The sequence below is a fragment of the Globicephala melas genome, chromosome 9 (genome assembly GCF_963455315.2).
Source record: "Globicephala melas chromosome 9, mGloMel1.2, whole genome shotgun sequence".
In the NCBI taxonomy this organism is placed as follows: Eukaryota; Metazoa; Chordata; class Mammalia; order Artiodactyla; family Delphinidae; genus Globicephala; species Globicephala melas.
In genome coordinates, this window is record NC_083322.1 from 82,436,476 (window position 1) to 82,460,396 (window position 23,921).

The window sequence follows — 23,921 nt, forward strand, 5'->3', positions numbered from 1 at the left end:
CTTGAATACTGTAGCTTTATAATAAGTCTTAAAGTTGGGTGTCATCAGTCATCCAACTTGGTTTTTCTCCTTTAATATTGTGTTGGCTATTCTGGGTCTTTTGCCTCTCTATATAAACCCTAGAATCGGTTTTTCAATATCCATAAAATAAATTGCTGGAATGTTTATTGGAATTACAACTTAATCTATAGATCAATTTGGGAAAAACTGACATCTTGACAATATTGGGTCTTCATATCCATCAACATGGAATATCTCTCCAATTATTTAGTTCTTTCCTGATTTCCTTCTCAAAATTTTGCAGTTTTTCTTATATAGATCTTATACATATTTTGTTACATGTATACCTAAGTATTTCGATTTTGGGGTGCTAATGTAAATGGCATTGTAGTTTTAATTTAAAATTCTATTTGTTCATTATTGGTATATAGGAAAGCAATTGACATTTGTATATTAACCTTGTATCCTACAACCTTGCTATAATTGCTCATTAATTTCAGGAGTATTTTTGTAGATTCTTTCAGATTTTTTGAATCAGATGATCATGTAAACAGGGACAGTTTTATGTTTTTCCTCCCACTCTGTATACGTTTTGTTTCCTTTTTTGCCCAACTTAATTAGCAAAGACTTTTAGTACAATGTTGAAAAGTTGAGGTGAGAGGAGACATCCTTGTTTTGTACCTGATCTTAGTGGGAAAGCTTCAAGTGTCTCACCATTAAGTATGATGTTCACTGTAAGATTTTTGTAGATAGTCTTTATCAAGTTGAGAAAGTTCCCCTCTGTCCCTAGTTTGCTGAGGATTTACCATGAATGGGTGTTGAACTTTGTTAAATATTTTTTCTGCATCTATTTAGCATGATCATGTGATTTTTCTTTTTCTGTCTGTTGATGTAATGGATTACATTAAATGATTTTAGAATGATGACTCAACCTTGCATACCTGGGATAAATCCTACTTGGTTATGGTATATAATTATTTTTTAGTTTTTTGGATTGATTTGCTAATATTTTCTTGAGCGTTTTTGCACATATGTTCATGAGAAATATTGGTTTATAATTCCCTTGTACTGTCTTTGTTTGGCTTTTCTATCAGAGGGATGCTTGCCTCATAAAATGAGTTAGGAAGTATTCCCTCTGCTTCTATCCTCTGAAAGAGATTATAGAGAACTGGTATAATTTCTTCCTTAGATGTTCGGTAGAATTCACCAATGATCCCATGGGGCCTGGTGATTTCTGTTTTGGAAGGTAATTAATTATTGATTCAATTTCTTTAATAGATATAGACCTACTGAGATCGTTTATTTCTTCTTGCCTGAGTTTGAGCAGATTCTGCCTATCAAGAAATTGGTCCATTTTATCTAAGTTATTAAATTTGTGGGCATAGAGTTGTTCACAGTATGCCCTTATTATCCTTTTAATTTCTATGGGAACTGTAATGATGTCTTCTCTTTCATTTCTGATATTAGTAATGTGTGTCCGCTTTCTTTTTTTCTTAGGTACCCTGTCTAAAGTCTTATCAATTGTATTGATTTTATCACAGAGTAGATTTTGGTTTTGTTGATTTCTCTTGATTTTATGTTTTCACTTTCATAACTTTCTGCTCTAATGATTTCTTTTCTTCTGCTTTAGATTTAATTTCGTCTTTTTCTCTAGTTCCATAAAATGGAAACAGATTATTGATTTAAAAAATTTTTTTCTAATATATGCATTCAATGCTATAAATTTCCATCCAAGAACTGCTTTTGCTGAATTCAACAAATTTTCATAAGTTGTATTTTCATTTAGTTCAAAATAGTTTTAAATTTCTCCCAAGGTATGTTCTTTCACCCATATGTTATTTAAAACTGTGTTGTTAACCTTTTGTATTTAGGGATTTTCTATTTATCTTTCCGTTATTTTTTTGAACATCTTAATTGGACTATAATTGCTTCACAATGGTGTGTTAGTTTTTGCTTCATAACAAAGTGAATCAGCTAAACATACACATATATCACCATATCCCCTCCCTCTTGCATCTCCCTCGCACCCTCCCTATCCCACCACTCTAGGTGATCACAAAGCACCGAGCTGATCTCCCTGGGCTATGTGGCTGCTTCCCTCTAGCTATTTACTTTACACTGGGTAGTGTATATAAGTACATGCCACTCTCTCACTTCGTCCCAGCTTACCCTTCCCCCTCCCCGTGTCCTAAAGTCCATTCTCTACATCTGTGTCTTTATTCCTATCCTGCCCCTAGGGTCGTCAGAACATCTCTTTTTATTTTAGAATCCATATATATGTGTTAGCATATGGTATTTGTTTTTCTCTTTCTGACTTCACTCTGTATGACAGACTTTAGGTCCATCCACCTCACTACAAATAACTCAATTTCCTTTCTTTTTATGGCTAGGTAATATGCCACTGTATATATGTGCCACATCTTCTTTATCCATTCACCTGTCAGTGCACACTTACGTGGCTTCCATGTCCTGGCTATTGTAAATAGAGCTGCAATGAACATTGTGGTATGTGACTCTTTTTGAATTACGGTTTTCTCAGGGTATATGCCCAGTAGTGGGATTGCTGGGTCGTATGGTAGTTCTACTTTTAGTTTTTTAAGGAAGCTCCATACTATTCTCCATACTGGCTTATCAATTTACATTCCCACAAACAGTGAAAGAGGGTTCCCTTTTCTCCACACCCTCTCCAGAATTTATTGTTTGCAGATTTTTTAATGATGGCCATTGTGACTGGTGTGAGGTGATACCTCATTGTAGTTTTGATTTGAATTTCTCTAATGATTAGTGATGTTGAGCATCCTTTCATGTGCTTGTTGGCAATCTGTATATCTTCTTTGGAGAAATCTCTATTTAGGTCCTCTGCCCATTTTTGGATGGGGTTGTTTGTTTTTTGGATATTGAGCTGCATGAGCTGCTTGTATATTTTGGAGATTAATCCTTTGTCAGTTGCTTCACTTGCAACTATTTTCTCCCATTCTGAGAGTTGTCTTTTCATCTTGTTTATAGTTTCCTTTGTTGTGCAAAAGCTATTAAGTTTCATTAGGTCCCATTTGTTTATTTTTGTTTTTATTTCCATCTCTCTAGGAGGTGGGTCAAAAAGGATCTTACTGTGATTTATGTCACATTGTGTTCTGCCTATGTTTTCCTCTAAGAGTTTTACAGTGTCTGGCCTCACATTTAGGTTTTCAATCCACTTTGAGTTTATTTTTGTGTATCGTGTTAGAGAGTGTTCTAATTTCATTCCTTTCCATATAGCTGTCCAGTTCTCCCAGCTCCACTTATTGAAGAGGCTGTCTTTTCTCCATTGTATATTGTTGCCTCCTTTATCAAAGATAAGGTGACCATATGTGTGTGGGTTTATCTCTGGGCTTTCTATCCTGTTCCATTGATCTACATTTCTGTTTTTGTGCCAGTACCATACTGTCTTGATTACTGCAGCTTTGTAGTATAGTCTGAAGCCCAGGAGCCTGATTCCTCCAGCTCCATTTTTCTTTCTCAAGATTGCTTTGGCTATTCGGGGTCTTTTGTGTTTCCATACAAACTGTGAAATTTTTTGTTCTAGTTCTGTAAAAAACGCCATTGGTATTTTGATAGGGATTGCATTGAATCTGTACATTGCTTTGGGTAGTATAGTCATTTTCACAGTGTTGATTCTTCCAATCCAAGAACATGGTATATCTCTCCATCCATTTGTATCATCTTTAATTTCTTTCGTCAGTGTCTTATAATTTTCTGCATACAGGTCTTTCATCTCCTTAGGTAGGTTTATTCCTAGATATTTTATTCTTTTTGTTGCAATGGTAAATGGGAGTGTTTTCTTGATTTCACTTTCAGATTTTTCATCATTAGTGTATAAGAATGCAAGAGATTTCTGTGCATTAATTTTGTATCCTGCTACTTTACCAAATTCATTGATTAGCTCTAGTAGTTTTCTGGTAGTATCTTTATGGTTCTCTATGTATAGTACCATGTCATCTGCAAACAGTGAGAGCTTTACTTCTTTTCAGATTTGGATTCCTTTTATTTCTTTTTCTTCTCTGATTGCTGTGGCTAAAACTTCCAAAACTAGGTTGAATAATAGTGGTGAGAGTGGACAACCTTGTCTTGTTCCTGATCTTAGAAGAAGTGCTTTCAGGTTTTCATCATTGAGAATGATGTTGGCTGTTGGTTTGTCATATATGGCCTTTATTATGTTGAGGAAAGTTCCCTCTGTGCCTACTTTCTGGAGGGTTTTTACCATAAATGGGTGTTGAATGTTGTCAAAAGCTTTTTCGGCATTTATTGAGAGGATCATATGGTTGTTATCCTTCAATTTTTTAATATGGTGTATCACATTGATTGATTTGCATATATTGAGGAATCCTTGCATTCCTAGGATAAACCCCACTTGATCATGGTGTATGATCCTTTTAATGTGCTGTTGGATTCTGTTTGCTAGTATTTTGTTGAGGATTTTTGCATCTATGTTCATCAGTGATAGTGGCCTGTAGTTTTCTTTCTTTGTGACCTCTTTGTCTGGTTTTGGTATCAGGGTGATGGTGGCCTGGTAGAATGAGTTTGGGAGTGTTCCTCCCTCTGCTATGTTTTGGAATACTTTCAGAAGAATAGGTGTTAGCTCTTCTCTAAATGTTTGATAGAATTTGCCTGTGAAGCCATCTGGTCCTGGGCTTTTGTTTGTTGAAAGATTTTTAATCACAGTCTCAATTTCAGTGCTTGTGATTTGTCTGTTTATGTTTTCTATTTCTTCCTGGTTCAGTCTCGGAAGGTTGTGCTTTTGTAAGAATGTGTCCATTTCTACCAGGTTGTCCATTTTATTGGCATATAGCTGCTTGTAGTAATCTCTCATGATCCTTTGTATTCCTGCAGTGTCAGTTGTTACTTCTCCTTTTTAATTTCTAATTCTATTGATTTGAGTCTTCTCCCATTTTTTCTTGATGAGTCCAGCTAATGCTTTATCAATTTTGTTTATCTTCTCAAAATACCAGCTTTTAGTTTTATTGATTTTTGCTATTGTTTCCTTCATTTCTTTTTCATTTATTTCTGATCTGATCTTTATGATTTCCTTCCCTCTGCTAACTTCGGGGGTTTTTTATTCTTCTTTCTCTAATTGCTTTAGGTGGAAGATTAGGTTGTTTATTTGAGATGTTCCTAGTTTCCTGAGGTAGTATTGTATTGCTATAAACTTCCCTCTTAGAACTGCTTTTGCTGAATCCCATAGGTTTTGGGTCGTCGTGTTTTCACTGTCATTTGTTTCTAGGTATATTTTGATTTCTCTTTGATTTTTTTCAGTGATCTCTTGGTTATTTAGTAGTGTATTGTTTAGCCTCCATGTGTTTGTATTTTTTACAGATTTTTTCCTGTAATTAATATCTAGTCTCATAGCGTGTGGTCAGAAAAGATACTTGATACGATTTCAATTTTCTTAAATTTACCAAGGCTTGATTTCTGACCCAAGATATGATCTGTCCTGGAGAATGTTCCATGAGCACTTGAAAAGAAAGTGTATTCTGTTCTTTTTGGATGGAATGTCCTAGAAACATCAATTAAGTCGATCTTGTTTAATGTATCATTTAAAGCTTGTGTTTCCTTGTTTATTTCCATTTTGGATGATCTGTCCATTGGTAAAGTGGGGTGTTAAAGTCCCCTACTATGATTGTGTTACTGTCGATTTATCCTTTTATGGCTGTTAGCATTTGCCTTATGTATTGAGGTGTTCCTGTGTTGGGTGCATAAATACTTACCATTTTTGTATCTTCTTCTTGGATTGATCCCTTGATCATTGTGTAGTGTCCTTCTTTGTCTCTTGTAATAGTCTATATTTTAAAGTCTATTGTGTCTGATATGAGAATTACTACTCCAACTTTCTTTTGGTTTCCATTTGCATGGAATATCTTCTTCCATCCCCTCACTTTCAGTCTGTATGTGTCCTTAGGTCTGAAGTGGGTCTCTTGTAGATAGCGTATATATGGGTCTTGTTTTTCTATCCATTCAGCCAGTGTATGTCTTTTGTTGGAATATTTAATCCATTTACATTTAAGGTAATTATCAATATGTATGTTCCTATTACCATTTTCTTAATTGTTTTGGTTTTGTTATTGTAGGTCTTTTCCTTCTCTTGTGTTTCCTGCCTAAAGAAGTTCCTTTAGCATTTGTTGTAAAGCTGGTTTGGTGGTGCTGAATTCTCTTAGCTTTTGCTTGTCTGTAAAGATTTTAATTTCTCCAGCAAATCTGAATGAGATCCTTGCTGGGTAGAGTAATCTTGGTTTTAGGTTTTTCCCTTTCATCACTTTAAATATGTCTTGACACTCCCTTCTGGCTTGCAGAGCTTCTGCTGAAAGATCAGCTGTTACCTTATAGGGATTCCCTTGTATCTTATTTGTTATTTTTCCCTTGCTGCTTTTAATAATTTTCTTTGTATTTAATTTTTGGTAGTTTGAATAATATGTGTCTTGGCATGTTTCTCCTTGGATTTATCCTGTATGGGCCTCCTAGACTTGATTAACTATTTCCTTTCCCATGTTAGGGAAGTTTTCAACTATAATCTCTTCAAATATTTTCCCAGACCCTTTCTTTTTCTCTTCTTCTTCTGGGACCCCTATAATTTGAATGTTGGTGTGTTTAATGTTGTCCCAGAGGTCTCTGAGACTGTCCTCACTTCTTTTCATTCTTTTTTTCATTTTTCTGCTCTGCAGTAGTTATTTCCACTGTTTTTCGTTTATTTTTTTGTTTGTTTGCGGTACACGGGCCTCTCACTGTTGTGGCCTCCCCTGTTGTGGAGCACAGGCTCTGGACACGCAGGCTCAGCAGCCATGGCTCACGGACCCAGCCACTCCGTGGCCTGTGGGATCTTCCTGGACTGGGGCACGAACCCGTGTCCCCTGCATCGGCAGGCAGACTCCCAACCACTGCGCCACCAGGGAACCCCTATTTCCCCTGTTTTATCTTCCAGGTCACTTATCCATTCTTCTGCCTCAGTTATTCTGCTATTGATTCCTTCTAGAGAATTTTTAATTTCATTTATTGTTTTGTTCATCTCTGTTTGTTTTCTCTTTAGTTCTTCTAGTTCCTCATTAAACGTTCTTGTATTCTCTCCATTCTGTTTCCAAGATTTTATATCATCTTTACTGTCATTATTCTGAATTCTTTTTCAGGTAGACTGTCTATTTCCTCTTCATTTGTTTGGCCTGCTGGGTTTTTACCTTGCTCCTTCATGTGCTGTGTGTTTCTCTGTCTTCTCATTTTGCTTAACTTACTGTATTTGGGGTCTCCTTTTCGCAGTCTGCAGGTTCACAGTTCCTGTTGTTTTTTGTGTTTACCCCAAGTGGGTGAGGTTTGTTCAGTGGGTTGTGTAGGCTTCCTGGTGGATGGGACTGGTGCCTGTGTCCTGGTGGATGAGGCTGGATCTTGTCTTTCTGGTGGGCAGGACCACATCCGGTGGTGTGTTTTGGGGTGTCTATGACCTTATTCTTAATTTAGGCAGCCTCTCTGCTAATGGGTCGTGTTGTGTTCTTGTCTTGCTAGTTGTTTGGCATAGGGTGTCCTGCATTGTAGCTTGCTGGTCGTTGAGTGGATCTGGGTCTTAACATTGAGATGGAGATCTCTGGGAGAGCTTTTGCTGTTTGATATTACATGGAGCAGGGAGGTCTCTGGTGGACCAGTGTCCTGGACTCGGCTCTCCCACCTCAGAGGCACAGGCCTGACACCCGGCCAGAGCACCAAGACCTTGTCAGCTACACGGCTCAGAAGAAAAGTGAGAAAAAAAAGAAAGAAAAAATAAAATAAAGTTATTAAGATTTAAAAAATTATTTAAAATTAAAAAAATTTTTAAGTAAAAAAAAAAAAAAAATGAAGAGAGCAACCAAACCAAAAAACAAATCCACCAATGATAACAAGCACTAAAAACTATACTAAAAAAAAAAATCAGACAGAACCCTAGGACAAATGGTAAAAGCAAAGCTATACAGACAATATCACACAGAGAAGTATACACATACCCACTCACAAAAAGAGAAAAAGGAAAATATATATATATATATATATCTACATATATAAAAGAAAACAAAGGAAGAGAGCAACCAAATCACTAAACAAATCTACCAATGATAATAAACTCTAAATATGAAACTAAGATGAACAAAAACCCAGGAACAAATTAGATGCAGAAAGCAAACCCCAAGTCTACAGCTGCTCCCAAAGTCCACTGCCTCAATTTTGGGAAGAATCGTTGTCTATTCAGGTATTCCAGAGATGCAGGGTACATCAGGTTGATTGTGAAGATTTAATCTGCTGCTCCTGAGGCTGCTGGGAGAAATTTCCGTTTCTCTTCTCTGTTCGCACAGCTCCTGGGTTTCAGCTTTGGATTTGGTCCCGTCTCTGCATGTAAATCGCCTGAGGGCATCTGTTCTTTGCTTAGACAGGACAGGGTTAAAGTAGCAGCTGATTAGGGGGCTCTGGCTCACTCAGGCTGTGGGGAGGGAGGGGTACAGAATTCAGGGCGAGCCTGCTGCAGCAGAGGTCAGAATGACGTTGCAACAGCCTGAGGCGTGCCGTGCGTTCTCCTGGGGAAGTTGTCCCTGGATCACAGGACCCTGGCAGTGGTGGGCTGCACAGGCTCCTGGGAGAGGAGGTGTGGATAGTGACCTGTGCTTGCACACAGGCTTCTTGGTGGCTGCAGCAGCAGCCTTAGCATTTCATGCCTGTCTCTGGGGTCTGCGCTGATAGCCACAGCTCGTGCCCGTCTCTGGAGCTCGTTTAGGCGGTGCTCTGTATCCCCTCTACTCGCGCACCCATAAACAGTGGCCTCTTGCCTCTTAGGCAGTTCCAGACTTTTTCCCGGACTCCCTCCTGGCTAGCTGTGGTGCACTAGCCCCTTTCAGGCTGTGTTCACGCAGACAACCCCAGTCCTCTCCCTGGGGTCTGACCTGTGAAGCCCGAGCCTCAGCTCCCAGCCCCGCCCGCCCCGGCGAGTGAGCAGAGAAGCCTCTCGGGCTGGTGAGTGCCAGTCGGCACCGGTCCTCTGTGCGGGAATCTCTCCGCTCTGCCCTCTGCACCCCTGTTGCTGCGCTCTCCTCTGTGGCTCCGAAGTCCCTCCCCCCCCCCCCGCCCACTCCCTGTCTCTGCCAGTGAGGGGGTTTCCTAGTGTGCAGAAACTTTTCCTCCTTCACAGCTCCCTCCCAGAGGTGCAGGTCCCGTCCCTATTCTTTTGTCTCTGTTTTTTCTTTTGCCCTGCCCAGGTACGTGGGGAGTTTCTTGCCTCTTGGGAGGTCTGAGGTCTTCTGCCAGCATTCAGTAGGTGTTCTGTAGGAGTTGTTCCACGTGTAGATGTATTTCTGATGTATCTGTGGGGAGGAAGGTGATCTCCACATCTTACTCCTCTGCCATCTTGAAGGTCTCTCCTCTTTCTGTTATTGATTTCTAGTTTAATTCCATTGTGGTCTGAGAACAGACATTGTATGATTTCTATTCTTTTAAATTTGTTAAGGTGTGTTTTATGGCCCAGAATGTGGTCTATCTTGGCAAACATTCCATGTGAGTTTGAGAAAAGTGTGTATTCTTGTTTTAGAATGTAGTAGTCTATAGATGTCCATTATATCCAGTTGATTGATGGTGTTAAGTTCACTATGTCCTTACTAATTTTTTGCTCACTAGATCTGTCCACTTCTGATAGAGGGTATTGACGTCTCCGACCATAATAGTAGATTAAACTCTTTCTCCTTGCAGCTCTATCAGTTTTTGCCTCACAAAGTATGATTCTCTATTGTTAGGTGATACACATTAAGAATTGTTACATCTTCTTGGAGAATTGAGCCCTTTGTCCTTATGCAATGCACTTCTTTATCCCTGATAACTTGTCTTAGTTTGAAGGCTGTTCTGCCTGAAATTAATAAACCTTATGATACTTTATTTTCATCATTGATAGTGTGATATATTTTTCTCTATCTCTTTACCTTTAATCTATATGTGTCTTTATATTTAACGTGAGTTTCTTGTAGACAGCATATGTTAGGGTCTTTTCTTTTTTTTTTATCCACTCTGATAATCTGTCTTTTCATTGGTGCATTTAGACCACTGACATTTGAAGTGATTATTGATATAGTTGGATTAATATCTACCATATTTGTTACTGTTTTCTGTTTGATGCCTTGTTTTTTCATCCTATTTGTCTTCCACTCTTTTTCTGCCCTCTGTCCTTACATACTATCTATGTTATTCATTAGCGCCTTTAGCATATTAATCATAGTTGTTTTAAATTCCCAATCTGATAATTCCAACGTCCCTGCTATGTCTGGATTTGATGCTTGCTTTGTCTCTTCCAACTGTGTTTTTGTCTTTTGGTATGCCTTGTAATTTTTTTGTTGTTGTTGTTAGCCAGGCATGGTGTTCTGGTTAAAAGACCTTTAGTAGGTAAACAGGCCTTTAGTAATGTGAGGGTCGGGTGTAAGGAAAGGGGAAGCATTTTGTGATCTTATGATTAGGCTTCAGTCTTTTAGTGAAACCATGCCTCATCACATTTAGTGAATGTGAACTTAACAAGTGTTTTTCAGTTTTTTTCCCTCCTACCTGTCCTTCAGGTGTGGGACAAGAAGGCTAGAGTGAGTTAGAGTTGGGTAATTTCCTTCTCTAGGTCAGTCAGACTCTGATAATATGCCAGCAGGTTAAGCTCTGGTTATCTGGTTTCTCCTGAGGGCAGGCCTTGTTTAGAAGAACAGAGTGCTTTGGTGTATTTCAAATGGTTATTTTTCCCTCCCCCACTGCAGGAAGCAGGAGGGAATTTTTTCTCAGATATTTGCTGTGGGAATCTGGTTGAGCTCCTGGAGACAAATCTCACAATACTGTGGCAGCCTCCTGTCTGGATCCCCCTGGAGTTATTAGCTCTCAGATTTGTCCATACTGAGCCACCAGCAATTTATCAATCACAGTCCAGGTTTTCCTACTCTGACACTGGTTTATATAGCATTTTCTGCCCTTGAGTCTCTGGTCTGGTAAGCTGTGACTCCCTGTACTCACCTGTCTGCCTCTCTAATCTTGGGGGCAGCAGTTTTCCACATGTTCTCCCCTCTCTTATGGTTCCTAGGAAAACTGATTTTTCACTCTCTTCAGCTTTTTACTTGTTAGGTTGGAGTGGTGACTTCCAAACTCCTTATATGCAGAACAAGATAAAATTAATATTCTTAAAACATTATTTTCTTCATTTCACTACCCCCCCAAAAAAATATTACACTGGATTTGTAGTAGCTATGTCACAATTCCTTAGATTGGCATTCAAGTTCCTTCAAAATCTGAAATCAACCTGTCTTTCAAGTGTTATTTCTCATTTCTTCCTACATATGGCAGAGACTTTGGATAGCTTCCTAATATTTTGTCTAAGCACTTTGTCACCTGGTATAATTACTACATCTCCCAGTCACTTCTGTAACTAGATGTGGCCATGAGACTAAATTCTGTCCAGTGAGTTGTTAGCGGAGAGTGGCGTGGGATGTCTATGACAGGTCTTTAAAGAACAGTTATATAAAGAAATTAGATTCCATTGATAAATGTATCCCTTTTGCACTCTTGCATTTTCTTTTTCTATCCTTCCTTCCTTCATTCTGTTCTAGGCATTGTCCTATATGCTAGAGATAGAAGACAGAGCACAATAGTAAAAACATAGTACTCCCATTCAGCTTATATCCTAGTGCTTTTTAGAATTTAATGCAATGACTGGAGCTCCAGCAGTCATATCACATCAGAAAGTAAATTTTAGGATAGAAATCATGTGTGCAGAGGAGAAAAAAAGAACAGAAATCATGGTCTTTAATGACTTCATGAAACATTAACTTGATCCATAATCCCATGTGTCACAACTTCTAAACTTCTTTCACCTTAGGCCATAAACTCTTCTGTGTTTAAACCTCTTTGAGTCTCTGAAACTAGTAACCAAAACTCATCCTTCTTGATACTCATTTTTCAAAGAGTATCTCACATACCCTTCTGTAGTCTTTGCATTATTAGTTACCTTTTCATGTGTAAATTTTAGTCCTTCAACTATACTATAAATAACCTAAGAATAGGTAAAATGTTTATTCATTCTCGTGATTCCTCAGGGTAAAATGTAGTACCTTGTAATAAATATTTAATAAATGAATGAAAGAAGATATATTTTTATTACCTGTTTACAATTATAGTAGGTGAATACTGAAGTAGGAAGATTTTCCCCTGGGTTTCTGCTTATAATCTACATTAGATGATGTCTAGGTAAGACTGTTCTAAGCTAATAGATGTTCTTTCAATTCATTCAAATAAGATACTAGTGTCTATTTTAGAGCAGGAGGAAATAAAGTAAAATAGTTTCTGCCCTCAACGATCTTACAAATCAAAAGAGGAGACTGATATTTAACAAGGAATTACAATAAAGAATTAAAAGTATTATATTAGATGGAGTAGACGGTTTAGTGGAACAGAGAACTGGGAAACCATATTGTGTCAGGTGAGAAAAGAGCTCCTTGAAGATGTGATGTTTAACTTGAAATCCAATAGTGAGTATTCTTAGTATTTTGATTCAAATCTGATGTGCAGTAATACCAGATGCAACACAGTTCATATGGCTACAGAAATCCAAGAAATACAAGAATGTCTTTGGGCAAAGTTTATGCCGAGAAAAAGAGCAAAAGAAAGAAAGAAGGAAGGAAAGAGAGAGAGAGACTAAGGGAGGTAGGAAGGAAGGGAGGAAGGAAGGAAGGAAGGAAATATCACTAAGGGATATATGAGAGATTCAATTGGAAGTATTTTAGATGAAGAAGGAGAAAGAGGAGGTGGGAGAGGAGAAAAGAAGAGGAGGAAGAGAAAGATAGGAGAAACAGGAGGAGGAGACAGGCAGAAGGAGGAGGAAGAAAAGGAGAAGAAAGGAGAAAGGGTAGAAGGAGGAGACATCTCAAAGATAGCCTTGATACAAATCAATCTGAGAACAGAGTCCTAACATGACAGCCTTTAATCTCTTTCAGATCTTTGACCGTCTAGATGTGTTTATTCACAAAAATATGTTTTTTGTAGGATTAAGAAGCCTATATTTTTAAAAAGCTTTATAAGGGATAGTTGACATAAATACAATAACTTAGACACTTGTAGGTATACAATTTGACGAGTTTTAACCTGTATAATCATCCATGAAGCCATCAACACAACTAAGTTAATGACCATATAAACCCCCCAAAAGTCTTAGTGTCCCACTGTAATAACTTTACCCCTGCCTTTCCCTACATCCCTCACCCTTGTCGCCAGGCAACAAACAATCTGCTTTCTATAGATTCATTTGCATTTTCCAGAATTTTATATAAACAGAATCATACAGTACATACTACTATATGTTTTTCGCTTGAAAAAATTATTCTGAATTGCTATTCAAGTTGTTGCAGGTATCAGTAGTTCATTCCTTTTTATTGCTGAGCAGTAGTCAATTGCATGGATATACTATGATGTGTTTATGCATTCACCTTTGAAGGGTTCTTTAGTTGTTTCCAGTTTAAGACTATCAAAAATAAAGCTGCTATGGCCATTCTTATACAAGTATTTGTATAGATATAAGCTTTCATTTCTCTTGGGTTAAATACCTAGGAATGGAACGACTAGATGATATAATAGGTATATGTTTAATATTTTTAAGAAACTGACAAACTCTTTTGCAAAGTGGTTGTACTGTTTCACATTCCCACCAGCAGTATACGTGAGTTCCACTTCTTCCACACTCTCCCTAACATCTGATCAATCTTTTAAATTTTAAACATGCTAATAGATGTCTACTGATATCTCTTTGTGGTTTTAGTCTCCATTTTCCCAATGGCTAATGATATTGAGCATATTTTCATGTGTTTCTTTGGTGACGTGTGTTTTCAAATCTTTTGACTGTTTCTATTGAGTTTTTTGTTTTCTGATGACTGAGTTTTGAGAGTTCTTTATATATTCCAGATAAAGGTTGTTTATCAGATATGTGATTCTTGGTAGGGTATATTTAAACAAATATTTGCCTGCCTCAAGTGGAAAGAGAAATATTTAGAATATTTTATATTTATTTAAAATAATACAGAATAGAGGAAAAAACAATAAATTCAGAAGTGTTTATTAGAAATAATATATAAATATAAATTTATATATACATACATATATGTATTTGTGTATATGTGTATACAAAGAAACCCAAAGAAAAGTCATTGAGCCAGTAAATTATGTCTACCATTGGAATAAAAAACACATGAAGAAAGAAGTGAGAAGTTGCTGCAGTAAAAGCTGTCTCATCCCCTTGCTTGATCCGGCCTTTCTCTCCTCTTATTCCTATGACTGATCGTGGGTAGTGGCCTACAGTTTACATCATTAGTTATTAATGACTTGGTTAAAATTTCCTGTTGTTCAATCCACACAGCCTTCTAAAGATCCATTTTAAGCTCCTATTAAAGACGACGCAGGAAAAAGGTTTACTATTTATGGAACAACCTTGAGCATACTTTCTGGCCGGCATCTTCAGAGGCAAGAGTTGCATCAGCTGCAGTTCTAAGTTTCAGTGCTCAATCTTACTTACTAGTCTAGACGATAACTCTTCAACAAGCAATTGATAAGCATGATTTGGTGATGGCTAATCTAATCATTTAATGGGAAAACAGGAAAAATGACTGAGATAGTAGTTTGTTCCCTCCCTAGGGGACAAAACAATATGAATAACATAGTTACCAAAGGGCAATATATTAATTCAGATAGTTTTATAAATCATTTCCTTCCTAAGATAAAAATTAAAGGGTCAATAAACATTTTTATTAGAAAAGAAATTCAATTTGGTACCATACTGTACAGCACACTAAGAAGATCAGTAAAATTACATGTCTGTATAATGGAATTTAAAATTTCATAAATTTATCTGAGGAAAATGTGGGCATTGACTAATTAGTCTAGGGTTCCCAGTATTAAAATTAAAATGTTCCAGATCTGAAGTTCATGATATTCTCATTCTAGTTTATATTCCACTTTGCATATTTATGCAAAATAATGAGCATATATCAAAAAACAAATGAAAGAGACATAGACCATTTTACAGTGCTGTTTACTCCTTCCACATAAGTTACTGCTGGTGTTTGGAGTGTATATTTCTATCTGGCATTTCACTAGCCTAGATTCTGTTTTGTAGTCCTCTTTTTAGTTTTGACTATGTAAACCAAAGAAAAATTGATCTACCTCCTGAAGTATCTCTATTTTCTTTTCATTAAAATCTCGTTATCAAAACCTTTTACAATGTCTCTCTAATATTATCATCAGACCAAGTAGATAAGTAAACCAGATGCACACTTCCAGAAAATGTACCAAATGCAGGCTTCTGAAGAATAATATCCATAAAAAACCTGAAATTGCATTCTTAGAGAAAACTCAACAATAGTAATAAATCATAACTACAATAGCACATTCAGTCACTTCCCAATAAGTTTACTTTTCAGAAAAGAGTAATATTTAATTTCACAAAAACACATTTAACATGTTTTTTGTTTTGTTGTTTGAATTAAATAATTTTGTCTCCACTTTGACATCAGAAGTACCATATGTAAAAGCTGGAAGCAAACTTAGAAATAGTTAATCTAGCTATTGAATCCAGAAAGCCAGCATGTGGAGTTCAAACAAGAAATTAAAACCTACAGAAGCTAAAGAATATTGTTCAATATTGCAAAATCTTATTTCATACCTTGGAAAAACTAAAGTGAATATGAATCAGTTTTGAAAGGTAGTACATTAGACTTTAGGCCCAAGCTCTGGTCCTCACCTTTATAAATGAGAGTTCTATGCAAAAAATATCTTTGATTACTTTAATAATTAAGCCTTTCTGTATTGTGGCCCAAGAATAACTGATCTCATACTGAAAGTTATTTTATAGGAATCAGTGTGCTCTAGAAAGAGGTCAGTGTGCTGCCCTTCTTCAACAAAACTATCCTTTTATCTAGCAATTATCTTTGAAGTTAAAAATTGTTACGCATACCTATTTGTGGTATGTATATCCACACATCATAGTCTTACCCTAATACAAAAGTTTTACAAGCGTGTTTTATTAAGGTAAGAAGAGCAAGTTTGCTGTTTATGGTAACACTCTGTAAATAGGCCATAAATATTTGCTGAAAGAATGACTCATTAAGAAAAAAATTCAAGGAACAAGATGAAAATCTAAATTAACCTTTAAGTTATTTGTGCCAGCAACAATAAGCACATACTAGAAATAAGTTTGAATGTACTTTGAAAGCCTAGTCATTGGGTAATACAGAGTGACTTGAAAGAGTGAATATCATCAAACTAAGGTCAGCTTTGAAATAGGAGAGTGTGGGAACAGTGACATGGCACCTGGGACACTGGGTTTCTGGCAAAGGTGTTGGGGGAGTTTGCCCTTGAGTGATCAATTCTTGGCCTACAATGGCTACTCCAAACATCTATAGCTTCCTTATACCACACATCCCTTGCCCTGTCTGCCCAAGAAAATGTATTCATAAACCAATTTTGTTATGCCGATTTCATCATATACATACATAAAAATAGATAACTTACTATATTAAAAGTTGTCCAAATTCATTTAGGCTTTGGCTATAAGTAAGAACTATTTATCTCTATGTTTTGGGTAAGAAAGAACATTCATTTATGGCAAGCCTACTCACTTGGGCCCCAAACCTCTTCCTTCATTTCTGGAAAAAACTGTATTCCTTGTGCTTACTGAACATGAACCTGGAGCTCCCTGGGTTCTGCTTGCAGAATTGCACTGTACTCTCTTTTCCTTTCTCTGACACTATTCTTCAGATTTCCAAAGGTACCTATACTCAGACAGCTTCTTCATGTTATTAACTGCTTTATCTCATAGGTATCCTCATAATTTCTATAAAAGCAGCCAATTACTTTTCCCCAAAATCTTCCTTTCCAGCCTCACTAGTCTTCTTAATTGACCTGAGTCTCACATGGCATTTGTCATTGTTATTACTAGGCAAACCGAATTGTAAATGTTTATGTACTCTGTCTATAAAATGTTTGTACATTGGTTTGAACCTAGCCAAATGTGGTTTACTCCCAAAGCTCACAAAATTCAAGGGGTGGCTTTTTTTAAAACTAAATTGCACCTCTCTGAAGTTCAGACTCTAACCTAACACAGCAGTTCTCCAACTGTAGTCTAGGGACACTTGGCTATCTCTGAGAATTTTAGGGTATCTGCAAGATCAAAATCATGCATAGGTAAAAGATCTATTCAGAGTTCTAGATAGACCAATGGATTTTATGTTGCAAAGTAAGAAATGTTTATTCAAATGGTTTCAAATTCCACATTACAACTAACCTTTAAGGCACTACTGCTTGTTGAGTTTTTTAAACAGATTTATTCACAGATATACTTCACATACTATATATATAATTCAAATATTTAATGGGTATAATTCAATGGCTTTTAGTATATTAACAAATATGGGAAACCATCTCTTTAGTAAATTTTAGAATGCTTTCAGTCACCACAAGAAGAAATCTCACATCTTTCAGCTATTATCCCCCTATTGTTCCATTCACCCCAGCCCTAAACAACCACTAATGTGATTTCTGTCTCAATAGATTTACCTATTGTGGACATTTCATATAAATGGAACCATACAAAATGTGACCTTTTGTGTATGGCTTTTTGTTCACTTAGAACAATGTTTTCAAGGTTAATCCACGTTGTAGCATGTATTAGTACCTCATTCCCTTTTATGGTCAAATAATATTGCATTGTATGGATATGCCACATTTTGCTTATACATTCATACATTGATGGACGTTTGGGTTGTTTCTACCTTATAGCTATTATGAATAATGCTGCTATAAACGTTCATATACAAGTTTTTGTGCAGACATGTTTTCTTTTCTCTTGATTATATCACTAGGAGTGGAACTGCTGGATCATGTGGTAACTCTATGCTTAATTATTTGAGGAATTGCCAGACTGTTTTTCAAAGTGGCTGTATCATTTTAGATTTCCACAAGCAAGATATGAGGGTTCCAATTTCTCTACATTTTGTCAACACTTGTCATTATGTGTCGTTTTGATTACAGCTAGTGGATGTGAAGTAGTATCTCATTGTGATTTTGATTTGCATTTCCCTGATGACTAATAATGTCAAGAATCTCTTCATGTGTTTATAGGCTATTTCTGTTTCTTATTTGGAGACATGTCTGCTCAAATCTTTTGCCCATTTTTTAACTTGAGTCAGTTTTCCTTTTATTATTTAGTTGTAAGAGTTCTTTATATATTCTGAATACAAGGCCTTATCAGATATATGATTTGCAAAAATTTCTCCCATTCTGTGGGTTGCCTTTTCACTTTTTTGATAGTGTCCTTTGAAGCACAAATTTTTAAAATTTTGATGAAATCCTATTTTTTGCAGTTTTTCTTGTGTTACTCGTATTTTGATGTCATATATTCATGGCAAACCCAAAGCCATGAAGATTTACCCCTATTTTTTTCCTAAGAGAGTTTTATAGTTTAGTGCTTCCATTTAGGTCTTTGATACATTTTGAGTTAATTTTCTGTATATGGTATGACAAGTCTAATCTCTTTTATTTTTTTTTTGCATGTGGCTATCCACTTGTCTCAGCACCATTTGTTGAAAAGGTTCTTTCTCTCACTGAATGATCTTGGCCCTCTTGTTAAATGTCAGTTGACCATAGACAAATGGGTTTATTTCTGGATTGTTCATTCTGATCCATTGATTTCTATGTCTATCGCATGCCAGTATCACTCTTTCTTCATTACTGGTGCTTTGTAGTTAAGTATTGAACTCAGGAAGTGTCAGTCTTCCAACTTTGTTTTCAAGATTGTTTTGGCTAGTTTGGGTCCCTTGCAAATCCAAGTGAATTTTAGAATCAGGTTGTCAATTTTAACAAAGAAACTAGCTGTGATTCCTATAGGAATTGAGTGGAATCTGTAGATCAATTTGGGAAGCATTGCCATCTTAAAAATGTTAAGTCCTCCAATTCACTTCTTATTTTTTGGGTGTGTGTGTGTGTGTGTGTGTGTGTGTAGTTGCTTTACAATGTTGCGTTAGTTTCTGCTATACAGCTAAGTGAATCAGCTATATGTATACATATGTCCCCTTTTTTTTGGATATCCTTCCTATTTAGGTCACCATAGAGCATTGAGTAGAGTTCCCTGTGCTATACAATAGGTTCTCATTAGTTATTTATTTTATACATAGTAGTGTGTATATGTCAATCCCAATCTCCCAGTTCATCCCACCTCCCCTTCCCCCCTTGTTGTCCATACATTTGTTCTCTACATCTTTGTCTCTATTTCTACTTTGCAAATAGATATATCTGTACCATTTTTCTAGATTCCACATATATGCGTTAATATACAATAATTTTTTTCTCTTTCTGACTTCACTCTGTATGACAGTCTCTAGGTTCATCCATGTCTCTGCAAATGACACAATTTCATTTCTTTTTATGGCCGAGTAATATTCCATTGTATATATGCACCACATCTTCTTTATCCATTCCTCTGTTGATGGACATTTAGGTTGCTTCCTTGTCCTGGCTGTTGTAAATAGTGCTGCAATGAACATTGGGGTGCATGTATATTTTGGAATTATGGTTTTCTCCTGGTATATGCCCAGGAGTGGGATTGCTGTGTCATATGGTAGTTTCTTAAGGAACCCCCATACTGTTCTCCATAGTGGCTGTATCAATTTACATTCCCACCAGCAGTGTAGAAGGATTCCCTTTTCTCCACACCCTCTCCAGCATTTACTATTTATAGACTTTTTGATGATGGCCATTCTGACTGGTGTGAGGTGATACCTCCTTGTAGTTTTGATTTGCATTTCTCTAATAATTAGCGATGTTGAGCATCTTTTCATGTGCCTCTTGGCCATCTGTATATCTTCTTTGGAGAAATGTCTATTTAAGTCTTCTGTCCATTTTTTTGATTGGGTTGTTCATTTTTTTGATATTGAGCTGCAAGAGCTCTTTGTATATTTTGGAGATTAATCCCGGGACCATTGCTTCATTTGCAAATATTTTCTCCCATTCTAAGGGTCGCCCATTCACTTCTTGAGTTTTTGATATAGTCCCAAAAAAGAATATCCACAATTATCTGGGATAATTGTGAAAAGACTCCTCCCTTTTCCAAATATTTATCTTGTGAGGCTAAATTTTCTCCATTATTTCAGTTAAAATAAAGTAGTGATTGTAGAAACATATATGAGAATCCAGCTGTATTCTGTTAAGCTAGACATTAACGAGATTTGCAAAAATGTAAAACTTACCCTGCTATTTTTTTTTGTTTGGGGAAATATAATTATTTTTCACAAAATATTATTTATGTAATATTAAATGTGTTTCTCATTATTTTCCAATAGATTAATATATTTTTTTAATTCCTAGCTTCAATTCCAGTATGGTAAATATCAAAGATATATAATCCATGTAACCAATAAAGGGATCCTGAGACCAAAATGTGAACTGTTGGTCTAATACATGATGCCCTTCATTGATGGGTCTGGTCAACTTTTCTGTCCATATTCTCCAACACTGATCATCACACAACATTCTTTTCACATTGATCATAAAATATTACTTGCAGTTTTTTCAATGTTTCAAGCTCTTCCAAACCTCTGAGGCTTCTCAACTCTTGATGCTTCGACCTGGAACGAATGCCCCATTGCTTTCCTCCCTCTTCTTGATATGCCAAAACTCCTTTAAAACTTGACTCAAGTCCCAAATGTTCTAGATCTGACCTCTTTCCACGTGACCACTCTGCTCTGTTCTTTTGACTTTTCTTATTTTTTTCTTCTCTCTCTCTAAATATTGTAAACTCCCTGGAGTAGGAAACTCCATTGTGTTCATTTCTATACACATTGTTAGCACATAATAAGTGATCAATTAATATTTGCTAACAAATATATAATCCTACAATACCACAGAAAAATTGTCAAACCTATTAGAAAATAACCCCACACTCCATGTATTGTTGAATATTTTATTTCCTAAAAAGAATAAACACTTTTAAGTATAATTATTTAGAAGTTTTAGAAATACATTTTTCCAAATAAAAAGTACTACATGGAAAATTTATTAGGGGATTTTCCAATTCATGAAATATAATCCTCTGATGTTCTGTTACCTTTGCGGTTTTCAGACCCATTATCATTCACATATAGATGCTAATGGCTTAGATAAATATAGGATAGCTTAACTAAAATAAACTATTTTCCTGAAAAATAGGATTATAAAAGTACCTTAATTAATTTAATGGGTACTGAATCATTTACTTAGGATATGGGGATATAGTGGACTGATAGCCACCTCCCCTTTAACTAAACATATATGAATATTTTGTTATGATTTCCCTGAAAAATCAGTATATTTCTTTTTTTTTCTTTTTTTTTTTTTTTTGCGGTACGTGGACCTCTCACTGTTGTGGCCTCTCCCGTTGCGGAGCCCAGGCTCCGGACGCGCAGGCTCAGCGGCCGTGGCTCACGGGCCCAGCCGCTCCGCAGCATGTGGGATCTTCCCGGACCGGGGCACGAACCCGTGTTCCCTGCATCGGCAGGCAGACTCTCAACCACTGCGCCACCAGGGAAGCCCAGTATATTTCTTTATAGTAATAAATCTTCCTTTTCACATAAAACTTTTCAATTCCCCAATATCCAATTATAATAAAACTCTAAATTAGCTATATGGCTACATTGTATTTTGTGAATAAGTTCAATGAAATCAAATAAATACCAAAGATACTATTTTAATATGATATGATTATATAGATTCAAATATCTTAGATTTGCATCTATGATTGCAAAACCACAGTAGGTAGTGATGTATATTACACTGTAATTAGTTTGTGACATGGGTGTTATCTCTCTCTTTAGCATAATAATGAGACTTGATGTATTTCTCTTTTTATAAATTCCTGAGAAGTCACTAGGTAGAGTACAGTTTGCATTTTGATGGTAAGGAGATAGCTTCAGAAAATAGGCTTTGGAAAGTCAGTCTTCTGAAGGTCTCACCATCATGTAATGGGGAGACAGGGAGGAATAAAGCATTTTGATATGGTTAAAAATTGATATCATGTTTTCAGAAAATAGTAGAAAATGCACATGTGATTATGAGCCCTAGGAAAGGGAAGATTAACAGTAATGAAAACCAGAAGGACTCTCATATTAAAATGGAGGAATGAATAGCAGATCATACTTCGCAAAAAAGAGTAAAAAGAGGGAGAAAAGGAAGAAATCTCAAAGTAAAACAAATAACATGAGATAATATAATAGGAATAAAATCGTAAAGAATTCACACTAAAATATAAAAGGGATGAATTATCTCCCTGAAATACATAGATTGTCATTTTGGATTATCAAACAGCGAACGTGCTTAAAGCAATTGATATATAATGGTTGAAAATACTGGGATGGGCCAAGAGATACTCTGTAATTTCAAACAAAAAGAAAGCAGGAGTGGTAATATTAATGTCAGAAAAGGTAGAATATTAACTTAAAAGAAAAAATAAGAATAAATTGCAGCATATAATAAAGAAATAGTTTGAAGTAAGTTTCATAAACATATTCACCAAACAACATATCAGCTAAATATAAATTATTCAAAATTTATCTAAGCAGTGGAAGAGCTAAAATTCATAGAGGAGATCGAAAAGATAATTAAAGATCTACCATTTTAAAACAAAGCTGGATCAAAGGGGGTCAAAACTTACAAACTTCCAGTTATAAAATAAGTAAGTCCTGGGGATGTAATGTACAACATGGCAACTATAGTTAATAAACTATATTGTATATTTGAAAGATGTTAAGCAAGTAGATCTTAAAAATCTTCATCCCAAGAAAAAAAAATTTTGTAGTTATATATGGTGACAGATGTTAACTAGACTTATTGTGATGATCATTTCAGAATACACACAAGTATCGAATTATTGTGTTGTACACCTGAAACTAATACAATGTTATAGGTCAATTATACCTCAATAAAATAATTAATAATAATAATAAAAGCTGGACCAGCTGTATTCAAAGCTAAGTGAAATATAACTTCTAACAAAAATGTAATTGCAATACCGTTTAAATCAGCCAGATCTTTTAATGAATGGAATGATTGCTAATTTAACTTTATTATAATATCTGAAGATAAGAGCAAACAGGAAAACCTATGGACTAACTTGACTTTTGACTATAGGTGCAAACATTCTAAATTAAATTTTAGTAAATTTAGGGGGAAAATATTCCATTCACAGTAATGACAAAAAGTATGATAATTCATTTCACCTAGGTTGCCAATGACGCACCTGATTTTGGAGATAATAAAATGTGAAAGTCACATTTATGGCATCCTAGAATCAAAGAAATATGATATAAAATGCCTAGAAATAAAGCTTTAGCAAAACATAAATCTTAAATTTTAAAAAAAACCTATAAAATCTCACTGAATACTCAAACACATCCTTAGTTCTATTTACAACAAATTTTATATTTAAAGTTCCCCAATAGATTCCCACATACAGCCAAATTGGAGAACTGTTGGCTTTAAAGGCAGAAATGAAGGGGGTGGGAGGGGATATAGTCAGCTTCTTCTTTATATATTTTTATGTTGAAATATGTCACTTACTAAAATCATTATTATATTGAGTTTGAAATCGAATTTTCTTGTTATTTGCAATATTATATAAAAAGATCAAAACTGGGGTGTATTAGTAATATTGGATCCATAATTGGACACTTAAAATAACAGATAAAGGGAAAAAGCAACAAGACAAATGAAGAATGAAAGTTTAGAGAGGAAAATAGGCTTCTGAGTCTCAGTTCTCACCCACAGAAAGGGCTTCTTCCCTCTATACATTTCTTAATCTTCATGTTAATGAAGAACAATGGTTACTCCAACTTTTCATTTTTAAAAATTGAAAATATAAGAAT